Source organism: Hyla sarda, chromosome 7 (assembly GCF_029499605.1).
Source record: "Hyla sarda isolate aHylSar1 chromosome 7, aHylSar1.hap1, whole genome shotgun sequence".
Lineage (NCBI taxonomy): Eukaryota > Metazoa > Chordata > Amphibia > Anura > Hylidae > Hyla > Hyla sarda.
Window position 1 is genome coordinate 149,511,933 of NC_079195.1, and position 12,074 is coordinate 149,524,006.

Here is a 12,074-nt window from a genome sequence, read left to right on the forward strand (position 1 = left end):
GCAATCAGCATGCAGATAGGTCTATCACATCTCTGCCGTTACCAATGGCAACCGCAAATAGGTTTGCCCCAATACTGTAGATATTAGTGATAAAGTCTTTAGTGCACAGATGAGCACTTACCACAAGGAAAGATTTCTATTTAGCACACTTTACCACCATTATGCAGTTAGTTGTTAGTATTAGCGGTGGAAAAAGAAAAAAGGGCCTGGTTGGAGCATCACAGTTCTATCCCATGTGGTGCAACACAGAGAATGGAGTGGTCTCACCCATCTGACAGCCTGTAGTCTGATCCTTTCCTCCACGCTGTAAGCATTCAGATAAATTTACCACAGTTCTGCAGTTAGCACATAGGTGGATTTGTCACAGCTCTGCAGTTAGGGATAGTAAGCATTTAGCCCTTCAATAGGTTTGGTAATAGGCAATCAGCATTTCCTGTAGGTATAGGCAGCAGAGTTAAACCCCCTTCCCAATAGGTATAGGAACAGAGTTAACCCCCCTTTCTCATTAGGTATAGGCAGCAGAGTCCCCCCCACCCCCTTTCCCCGTAGGTATAGGCAGAGTTAAAAAAAAACCTCCCCCCGTTTCCCATAGGTATAAGCAGAGCTGAACCCCTTTTTTCCATAGGTATAGGCAGATTCCCCCCCCCCCTCTTCCCAATTGGTATGGGCAGAGTTACCCCCCTCTTTCCCATTGGTATAGGCAGAGTTACCCCCCTCTTCCCCTTTGGTATAGGCAGTTAACCCCCCCCCCCTTTCCTCCCCTTTCCCCATAGGTATAGGAAGAGTAACCTCCCTCCCCTCTTTCCCATAGGTATAAGCAGTTACATCCCCCCTTTTCCATAGGTATATGCAGTTACACCCCCCCCCTTTCCCATAGGTATATGCAGTTACAACCCCCCCCTTTCCCATAGGTATATGCAGTTACACCCCCCTTTTCCCATAGGTATATGCAGTTACATTCCCCCTTTCCCATAGGTATATGCAGTTACACCCCCCTTTCCCCATAGGTATATGCAGTTACACCCCCCCTCTTTCCCATAGGTATATGCATTTACACCCCCTCTTTCCCATATGTATATGCAGCTACACCCCCCCCCCTCTTCCCCATAGGTATATGTAGAGTAACCCCTTCCCCATAGGTATATGTAGAGTAACCCCTTCCCCTTCCCCATAGGTATATGTAGAGTAACCCCCTCTCTCCTTCCCCATAGGTATATGTAGAGTAACCCCCCCTCCCCATAGGTATATGTAGAGTAACCCCCCCTCCCCTATAGATATATGTAGAGTAACCCCCCTCCCCTTTCCCATTGGTATATGTAGAGTAACCCCCCCTCCCCTTCCCCATAGGTATATGTAGAGCAACTCCCCCTCCCCTTCCCCATAGGTATATGTAGAGTACCCCCCCTATAGGTATATGTAGAGTAACCCCCCCTCCTCTTCCCCATTGGTATATGTAGAGTAACCCCCCTCCAATTCCCCATAGGTATATGTAGAGTAACCCCCCTCCCCTTCCCCATAGGTATATGTAGAGTAACCCCCCTCCTCCCCTTCCCCATAGGTATATGTAAAGTAACCCCCCCTCCCCTTCCCCATAGGTATATGTAAAGTAACCCCCCTCCCCTTCCCAATAGGTATATGTAGAGTAACCCCCCTCCCCTATAGGTATATGTAGAGTAACCCCCCTCCCCTTCCCCATAGGTATATGTAGAGTAACCCCCCTCCCCATAGGTATTTGTAGAGCAACCCTCCATCCCCTTCCCCATAGGTATATGTAGAGTAACCCCCCTCCTCCCCTTCCCCATAGGAATATGTAGAGTAACCCCCCCTCCCCTTCCCCATAGGTATATGTAGAGTAACCCCCCTCCCCTTCCCCATAGGTATATGTAGAGTAACCCCCTCCCCTATAGGTATATGTAGAGTAACCCCCCTCCCCTTCCCCATAGGTATATGTAGAGTAACCCCCCTCCCCATAGGTATTTGTAGAGCAACCCCCCATCCCCTTCCCCATAGGTATATGTAGAGTAACCCCCCCCCTCCCCTTCCTCATAGGTGTATGCAGAGTTGAGAAAAATAAATAAAAAAAGGATGCTCACCTGATATCCCACGCAGCGATCTCCTGAGCGGATCTTCTCCCCTCCACAGTACAGGCGCCAATGAGTGACTTCACCGGCGCCTGTACTGCGTGCTGCATGGGGGTGGAGGTCACGTCTCCTCTGTGTAGCTGCAGATGTGGCTCACACAGAGGGGACGCCTTCTCCTGTATGTGCGTGCATCGCGCATACAGGAGAATGTAGCGCTGTCTGCTAGGGATCTGGGACGAGTGTCCTGGATCCTCAGTAGTGGTGGCGGCGGCGGGTCAGTCCGCACCTGGCACCCCCCTTGTGAGCGGCACCCGGGGCGGGCCACCCCCTGCCCCCCCCCCTTAGTACGCCACTGCCCACCTTGGTTCTGTAGGCAATCATACAAAGCACCTTAAGCATTCAGATATATTTACCACAGTTCTGCAATTAACACATAGGTGGATTTGTCACAGCTCTGCAGTTAGGGATAGTAAGCATTTAGCCCTTCAATAGGTTTAGTAATAGGAAATCAGCATGCAGATAGGTCTATCAGATCTCTGCCGTTACCAATGGCAACCGCAAATAGGTTTGCCCCAATACTGTAGATATTAGTGATGAAGTCTTTAGTGCACAGATGAGCACTTACCACAAGGATAGATTTCTATTTAGCACACTTTACCACCATTATGCAGTTAGTTGTTAGTATTAGCGGTGGAAAAAAAAAAAGGGCCTGGTTGGAGCATCACAGTTCTATCCCATGTGGTGCAACACAGAGAATGGAGTGGTCTCACCCATCTGACAGCCTGTAGTCTGATCCTTTCCTCCACGCTGTAAGCATTCAGATAAATTTACCACAGTTCTGCAGTTAGCACATAGGTGGATTTGTCACAGCTCTGCAGTTAGGGATAGTAAGCATTTAGCCCTTCAATAGGTTTGGTAATAGGCAATCAGCATTTCCTGTAGGTATAGGCAGCAGAGTTAAACCCCCTTCCCAATAGGTATGGGAACAGAGTTAACCCCCCTTTCTCATTAGGTATAGGCAGCAGAGTCCCCCCAACCCCCGTTTCCCATAGGTATAGGAAGAGCTGAACCCCTTTTTTCCATAGGTATAGGCAGATCCCCCCCCCTCTTCCCAATTGGTATAGGCAGAGTTACCCCCCTCTTTCCCATTGGTATAGGCAGAGTTACCCCCTCTTCCCCATTGGTATAGGCAGTTACCCCCCCCCCCTTCCTCCCCTTTCCCCATAGGTATAGGCAGTGTAACCTCCCCCCCTCTTTCCCATAGGTATAAGCAGTTACATCCCCCCTTTCCCATATGTATATGCAGTTACACCCCCCCCCCTTTCCCATAGGTATATGCAGTTACAACCCCCCCCCTTTCACATGGGTATATGCAGTTACACCCCCCATTCCCATAGGTATATGCAGTTACACCCCCCCTTTCCCATAGGTATATGTAGTTACACCCCCCCTTTCCCATAGGCATATGCAGTTACACCCCCCCTTTCCCATAGGTATATGCAGTTACATCCCCCTTTCCCATAGGTATATGCAGTTACACCCCTCCCCTTTCCAATAGGTATATGCAGTTACACCCCCCTTTTCCCATAGGTATAGGCAGTTACACCCCCCCTTTCCCATAGGTATATGCAGTTAAACCCCCCCCCTTTCCCATAGGTATATGCAGTTACACCCCCCTTTCCCATAGGTATATGCAGTTACACCCCCCTTTCCCATAGGTATATGCAGTTACACCCCCCTTTTCCCATAGGTATAGGCAGATTTCCCCCCCCCCTCTTCCCAATTGGTATAGGCAGAGTTACCCCCCTCTTTCCCATTGGTATAGGCAGAGTTACCCCCCTCTTCCCCATTGGTATAGGCAGTTAACCCCCCCTTTCCTCCCCTTTCCCCATAGTTATAGGAAGAGTAACCCCCCCCCCTCTTTCTCATAGGTATAAGCAGTTACATCCCCCCTTTACCATAGGTATATGCAGTTACACCCCCCTCCCTTTCCTATAGGTATGTGCAGTTACAACCCCCCCCTTTCCCATGGGTATGTGCAGTTACACCCCCCCTTTCCCATAGGTATATGCAGTTACACCCCCCCTTTCCCCATAGGTATATGCAGTTACACCCAACTTTCCCATAGGTATATGCAGTTACACCCCCCCTTTTCCCATAGGTATATGCAGTTACATCCCCCCTTTCCCATAGGTATATGCAGTTACACCCCCCCTTTCTCATAGGTATATGCAGTTACATCCCCCCTTTCCCATAGTTATATGCAGTTACACCCCCCCTTTCCCATAGGTATATGCATTTACACCCCCCCTTTCCCATAGGTATATGCAGTTACACCCCCCCTTTCCCATAGGTATATGCAGTTACATCCCCCCTTTCCCATAGGTATATGCAGTTACACCCCTCCCCTTTCCCATAGGTATATGCAGTTACACCCCCCTTTCCCATAGGTATATGCAGTTACACCCCCCCCCTTTCCCATAGGTATATGCAGTTACACTCCCCCTTTCCCATAGGTATATGCAGTTACACCCCCCTTTAACATAGGTATATGCAGTTACACCCCCCCCCTTTCCCATAGGTATATGCAGTTACACCCCCCTTTTCCCATAGGTATAGGCAGATTTCCCCCCCCTCTTCCCAATTGGTATAGGCAGAGTTTCCCCCCTCTTTCCCATTGGTATAGGCAGAGTTACCCCCCTCTTCCCCATTGGTATAGGCAGTTAACCCCCCCTTTCCTCCCCTTTCCCCATAGGTATAGGAAGAGTAACCCCCCCCCCTCTTTCCCATAGGTATAAGAAGTTACATCCCCCCTTTCCCATATGTATATGCAGTTACACCCCCCCTTTCCCATGGGTATGTGCAGTTACAACCCCCCCCCCCTTTCCCATGGGTATATGCAGTTACACTCCTCCTTTCCCATAGGTATATGCAGTTACACCCCCCCTTTCCCATAGGTATATATAGTTACACCCCCCCCTTTTCCCATAGGTATATGCAGTTACATCCCCCCTTTCCCATAGGTATATGCAGTTACACCCCCCCTTTCCCATAGGTATATGCAGTTACATCCCCCCTTTCCCATAGGTATATGCAGTTACACCCCCCCTTTCCCATAGGTATATGCAGTTACACCCCCCTTTCCCATAGGTATAAGCAGTTACATCCCCCCTTTCCCATAGGTATATGCAGTTACACCCCTCCCCTTTCCCATAGGTATATGCAGTTACACCCCCCTTTTCCCATAGGTATATGCAGTTACACCCCCCTTTCCCATAGGTATATGCAGTTACACCCCCCCTTTCCCATAGGTATATGCAGTTACACCCCCTCTTTCCCATAGGTATATGCAGTTACACCCCCCTTTCCCATAGGTATATGCAGTTACATCCCCCCTTTCCCATAGGTATATGCAGTTACACCCCCCCTTTCCCATAGGTATATGCAGTTACACCCCCCCTTTCCCATAGGTATATGCAGTTACACCCCCCTTTCCCATAGGTATAAGCAGTTACATCCCCCCTTTCCCATAGGTATATGCAGTTACACCCCTCCCCTTTCCCATAGGTATATGCAGTTACACCCCCCTTTTCCCATAGGTATATGCAGTTACACCCCCCTTTCCCATAGGTATATGCAGTTACACCCCCCCTTTCCCATAGGTATATGCAGTTACACCCCCTCTTTCCCATAGGTATATGCAGTTACACCCCCCTTTCCCAATTGGTATATGCAGTTACACCCCCCCTTTCCCATAGGTATATGCAGTTACACCCCCCTTTTCCCATAGGTATAGGCAGATTTCCCCCCCCCCTCTTCCCAATTGGTATAGGCAGAGTTACCCCCCTCTTTCCCATTGGTATAGGCAGAGTTACCCCCCTCTTTCCCATTGGTATAGGCAGTTAACCCCCCCTTTCTTCCCCTTTCCCCAAAGGTATAGGAAGAGTAACCTCCCCCCCCCCTCTTTCCCATAGGTATAAGCAGTTACATCCCCCCTTTCCCATAGGTATATGCAGTTATAACCCCCCCCCTTTCCCATAGGTATGTGCAGTTACAACCCCCCCCTTTCCCATGGGTATATGCAGTTACACCCCCCTTTCCCATAGGTATATGCAGTTACACCCCCCCTTCCCTTTCACATAGGTATATGCAGTTACACCCCCCCTTTCCCATAGGTATATGCAGTTACACCCCCCCCTTTCCCATAGATGTATGCAGTTACACCCCCCCTTTTCCAATAGGTATATGCAGTTCCACCCCCCCCATTTCCCATAGGTATATGCAGTTACACCCCCCCCCCTTTCCAATAGGTATAAGCAGTTACATCCCCCCTTTCCCATAGGTATGTGCAGTTACACCCTCCCTTTCCCATAGGTATATGCAGTTACACCCCCACTTTCCCATAGGTATATGCAGTTACACCCCCTTTTCCCATAGGTATATGCAGTTACACCCCCCTTTTCCCATAGGTATTCAGTTACATCCCCCCTTTCCCATAGGTATATGCAGTTACACCCCCCTTTCCCATAGGTATATGCAGTTACACCCCCACTTTCCCATAGGTATATGCAGTTACACCCCCTCTTTCCCATATGTATATGCAGCTACACCCCCTCTCTTCCCCATAGGTATATGTAGAGTAACCCCCCTCTCCTTCCCATAGGTATATGTAGAGTAACCCCCCCTCCCCATAGGTATATGTAGAGTAACCCCCCCTCCCCTATAGGTATATGTAGAGTAACCCCCCCTCCCCTTCCATATTGGTATATGTAGAGTAACCCCCCCTCCCCTTCCCCATAGGTATATAGAACAACTCCCCCTCCCCTTCCCCATAGGTATATGTAGAGTACCCCCCCCCCTATAGGTATATGTAGAGTAACCCCCCCTCCCCTTCCCCATTGGTATATGTAGAGTAACCCCCCTCCCCATAGGTATATGTAGAGTAACCCCCCCTCCCCTTCCCCATAGGTATATGTAGAGTAACCCCCCTCCCCTTCCCCATAGGTATATGAAGAGTAACCCCCCTCCCCTTCCCCATAGGTATATGTAGAGTAACCCCCCTCCCCTTCCCCATAGGTATATGTAGAGTAACCCCCCTCCCCTTCCCCATAGATATATGTAGAGTAACCCCCCCTCCCCTTCCCCATAGGTATATGTAGAGTAACCCCGCTCCCCTTCCCCATAGGTATATGTAGAGTAACCCCCCTCCCCTTCCCTATAGATATATGTAGAGTAACCCCCTCCCCTATAGATATATGAAGATTAACCCCCCTCCCCTTCCCCATTGGTATATGTAGAGTAACCCCCCTCCCCTATAGGTATATGTAGATTAACCCCCATCCCCTTCCCCATAGGTATATGTAGAGTAAACCCCCCCCTCCCCTTCCCCATAGGTATATTTAGAGTACCCCCCTCCCCCATAGGTATATGTAGAGTAACCCCCCCTCCCCTTCCCCATAGGTGTATGCAGAGTTGAGAAAAATAAATAAAAAAAAGGATGCTCACCTGATATCCCACGCAGCGATCTCCTCAGCGGATCTTCTCCCCTCCACAGTACAGGCGCCAATGAGTGACGTCACCGGCGCCTGTACTGCGTGCTGCATGGAGGTGGAGGTCACATCTCCTCTGTGTAGCTGCAGATGCGGCTCACACAGAGGGGACGCCTTCTCCTGTATGTGCGTGTATCGCGCATACAGGAGAATGTAGCGCTGTCTGCTAGGGATCTGGGACCCTTGTGAGCGGCACCCGGGGCGGGCCACCCCTTGCCCCCCCCCCCCCCCTTAGTACGCCACTGCCCACCTTGGTTCTGTAGGCAATCATACAAAGCACCTTAAGCATTCAGATAAATTTACCACAGTTCTGCAATTAACACATAGGTGGATTTGTCACAGCACTGCAGTTAGGGATAGTAAGCATTTAGCGCTTCAATAGGTTTAGTAATAGGCAATCAGCATGCAGATAGGTCTATCACATCTCTGCCGTTACCAATGGCAACCGCAAATAGGTTTGCCCCAATACTGTAGATATTAGTGATGAAGTCTTTAGTGCACAGATAAGCACTTAACACAAGGATAGATTTCTATTTAGCACACTTTACCACCATTATGCAGTTAGTTGTTAGTATTAGCGGTGGAAAAAGAAAAAAGGGCCTGGTTGGAGCATCACAGTTCTATCCCATGTGGTGCAACACAGAGAATGGAGTGGTCTCACCCATCTGACAGCCTGTAGTCTGATCCTTTCCTCCACGCTGTAAGCATTCAGATAAATTTACCACAGTTCTGCAGTTAGCACATAGGTGGATTTGTCACAGCTCTGCAGTTAGGGATAGTAAGCATTTAGCCCTTCAATAGGTTTGGTAATAGGCAATCAGCATTTCCTGTAGGTATAGGCAGCAGAGTTAAACCCCCTTCCCAATAGGTATGGGAACAGAGTTAACCCCCCTTTCTCATTAGGTATAGGCAGCAGAGTCCCCCCAACCCCCGTTTCCCATAGGTATAGGAAGAGCTTAACCCCTTTTTTCCATAGGTATAGGCAGATCCCCCCCCCTCTTCCCAATTGGTATAGGCAGAGTTACCCCCCTCTTTCCCATTGGTATAGGCAGAGTTACCCCCTCTTCCCCATTGGTATAGGCAGCGCTTCAATAGGTTTGGTAATAGGCAATCAGCATGCAGATAGGTCTATCACATCTCTGCCGTTACCAATGGCAACCGCAAATAGGTTTGCCCCAATACTTTTTGTGTTACACAGAAAAGCTTTTTCCAGCAGCGTTTCACCTCTTAGTCACATCTGCGTACTGGTGGGCAGAGAGCAGTGCTTTTTTCACTGAAAAGGATTTTTAGTGCAGCCATTAACCTCCCAATCACTTTCTTCAGCATTGTATTACAGAGAGGGGAAGATAGCTGTGTGTTGCCTCATACATTTCAACAAGCTGCCTCAACTTCATAAACCTTAGCAGAGGAGGAAGGAATAATATTTCACCGCAATTTTGTGTCTTTGTTCCACAACAAATCATCTGCTGGTTATACGGGTCTGTAGACGGTATAATACCCAGCAGTCCATTCCTAATAGTCTTTGACAGCGTGCAATTTTGTATTTAGTACACAGCTTTTTTGTGCTGCAGCACTGTTGTGTACTGCTGGTGTTGTGCAAAGATAAGTTATTTTTAAGTCTACTATAGCACATTTTTCTGTCCTCATAAGTGCATACCACATACCTACATCTAAGTAGAGTAGTGTACTATTTTGTAGCAGTTAATTTGTCAAGGGCCTAGATACTATGAAAGTCCAAGCATAAGTAATCATCAGCTAGTGTTTTACTCCAATACGTTTTTTAAGCGTACTGTAGCACATTTTTCTGTCCTCATAAGTGCATACCACATACCTACATCTAAGTAGTGTACTATTTTGTACCTGTTAATCTGTCGAGGGCCTAGATATTGTGAAAGTCCAGGCCAAAGTATTCACCGGCTGGTGTTTTACTCCAATAGGTTTTTTTAAGCGTACTGTAGAGCATTTTCTTCCCTCTTTGTTCCACAACAAATGGTCTGCTGGTTATTCTAGTCTGTAGATGGTATAATACACTCCCAGCAGTCCATCCCTAATAGTCTGTGAGAGAGTGCAATTTTGGGTTTAGTACATAGCGACGGTGTGCTGTAGCATTGTTGTGTACTGCTGGCGTGGTACAAAAATACGTATTTTAAAGCATACTGTAGCGCATTTTTCTGCCCTCATAAGTGCATACCATATACCTACATCTAAGTAATGTACTATTTTATACCTGTTAATCTGTCAAGGATCTAGATACTGTGAAAGAACAGCTAACAGTACCCACCTGCTGCTGTTCTAGACAAATACTGTTTTAAACGTTGTGAATTGCACTCCCCTAATATACACAATAAGTATGTCAAGCAGAGTAGTGCCGGGACATGCACAGAGGAGGGCAGAGGCCTCAATTCTTCAGGTCCAGGTAGAGGTCGCAGAAGAGTAGGGGCATGTTGCAGCCAGAGTCGCAGCGAGAGGTCTGAGCTCCCGATGTCAGCTAGCAGTCGTGTCTTGACCAGCAACCCAGCAGCCATGATTGATCGGTTCACTCAGTCATCCACTACATCCCAAGTGACATTCGACACCCCCAGTCAACAGTCAGTGGATTCCTCAGACTCAACCCTCAGTTGGCATAGCCCTCATGCTGCTGCTGCCACCTCCAGGCTCTGCCATTCTACTGCTCTATGGTCTCCTCATGCTAATGCTACCACTCCAAGGCTCTCTAATTCTGCTCTATGGTCTCCTCATGCTGATGCTACCACCTCCAGGCTTTGTAATTGTGCCACCATATGGTCTCTTCATTCTGATGCTGCCACCTCCATGCTCTCTAATTGTGCTGCTCTATGGTCTCCTCATTCTGATACTGCAACCTCCATGCTCTCTATTTGTGTTGCTCTATGGTCTCCTCATGCTGATGCTGACACCTCAAGGCTCTCTTATTGTGATGCTATGTATACTGCAAAACATACTTAAGGTGCTGGTCCCCAGTTTCAGAATTTACTCTTCATTAAGCCAACTCCAGGCTATGCAATTCAGCCACTATATGATCTTCTCATGCTTCACCACCTCCAGACTGTGCCATTCAACCACTATATGGTCTCCTCATGCTGCCACAAACTCCAGGCTGTGCCATTAAGCCACCATATGTTCTAATCATGCTGCCACTAAGTCCAGGCTGTACCATTCAGGCACTACATTGTCCCCTCATGCTTCTCCACCTCCATGCTGTGCCATTCAGCCACTATATGGCCTCCTCATGCTTCAGCCAACTCCAGGCTGTGCCATTCAGCCACTATATGTCTCCCCATGCTTCAGCCAACTCCAGGCTGTACTATTCAGCCACTATATGGTCTCCTCATGATTCAACCCCTCCAGGCTGTGCCATTCGGCCACAATATGGTCTCCTCCTGCTTCAGCCACCTCAAGGCTGTGCCATTAAGCCAGTATATGGTCTCCTCATGCTGCCACAAACTCAAGGCTGTGCCATTCAGCCACTATATGTTCTACTCATGTTGCCGCCAGCTCCAGGCTGTTCCATTCAGCCACTATATGGTCTCCTCGTGCTTCAGCCACCTCCAGGCTGTGCCATTCAGACACTATATGGTCTCCACATGCTGCCACAAACTCCAGGCTGTGCCATTCAAAACTATATGTTCTATTCATGCTGCCACCAACTCCAGGCTGTGCCATTTAGCCACTAAATGGTCTCCTAATGCTTCAGCCACCTACAGGCTGTGCCATTTAGCCACTATATGTTCTACTCTTGCTGCCGCCAACTCCATGCTATGCCATTCAGCCACTATATGGTCTCCTCATGCTTCATCAACTCCTTACTGTGCTACTCAGCCACTATATGGTCTCCTCATGCTTCAGCCAACTCCAGTCTGTGCCATTCAACCACTATAGGGTCTCCTCATGCTTCAGTCAACTCCAGGCTGTGCCATTCAGCCACTATATGGTCTCCTCATGCTTCAGCCACCTCCAGGCTGTGCCATTCAGCCACTGTATGGTCTCCTCATGCTGCCACAAACTCCCGGCTGTGCCATTCAGGGCCTATATGGTCTCCTCATGATGCCACAAACTCCAGGCTGTGCCATTCAGCAACTATATGTTCTACTCATGCTTCCACCAACTCCAGTCTATGCCATTCAGCCACTATATGGTCTCCTCATGCTTCCCCACCTCCATGCTGAGCCATTCAGCCACTATATGGTCTCCTCATGCTTCAGCCAACTCCAGGCTGTGCCATTCAGCCACTATATGGTCTTCTCATGCTTCAGCCAACTCATGACTGTGCCATTCAGACACTATATGGTCTCCTCATGCTGCCACAAATTCCAAGCTATCAGCCCATCAGCCACTATATGTTCTACTCATGCTTCAGCCAACACCAGGTTGTGCCATTCAGCCACTACAGTACTTAGAAGGATAAGTTCTCCTTATGCGAGACTCC